Below are 624 nucleotides of genomic sequence, written 5' to 3'. Positions count from 1 at the left end.
ATTACATGGAAGGGAAAGAAACGGAGAACTTCGATTGGTACATATTCTTATGCATTACGTGTTATGCGTTATGCAAGAGTCTGTGCTCCCCGCTTATGGCCACATTCGAATTGAATCCACTTTTGCATTTGATGTAAAGACGACACTTTGATCTGCTTCGATCGTATAACCTGATATAACCCAGTATAATCTATACAGATTGCGTCCTGATTGGTTCTCACAAAATCCGGTACAAAATCACGCAAGAAAAATAGGACCGGTTCTATTAGGCGTCTTCTACAATACACGGAGTAAGAAGTAATAGTAAGAAATTGACCAATCACAGTCGAATTTGAGAAGAATAATCGACTGTGATTGGTCAATTTCTTACTCTTACTTCTTATTCCGTGTATTGTAGACGACGCCTTACACTTTGTGCATTCCTGTGTGCGTTTGTGTTAAGCCAGATGTCCACGATGCTAGAAATCGGTCCGAGATCTCGGAGAGAGAAAAAATTAACAAATCGCATTTGAACAATTTGATCACATGACCATTGCGATTGGTCAATGCTTTCTTTATCCGAAATCTAGGATCGATTTTTAGCATCGTGGACACAAGGCTTTACGGTGTAGTGCAATATGGCAG

This window comes from Trachymyrmex cornetzi, unplaced genomic scaffold, assembly GCF_001594075.2.
Source record: "Trachymyrmex cornetzi isolate Tcor2-1 unplaced genomic scaffold, Tcor1.1 scaffold726, whole genome shotgun sequence".
NCBI lineage: Eukaryota > Metazoa > Arthropoda > Insecta > Hymenoptera > Formicidae > Trachymyrmex > Trachymyrmex cornetzi.
The sequence above is the reverse complement of the archived record's forward strand: the minus strand, read 5'-3'. Positions refer to the sequence as shown.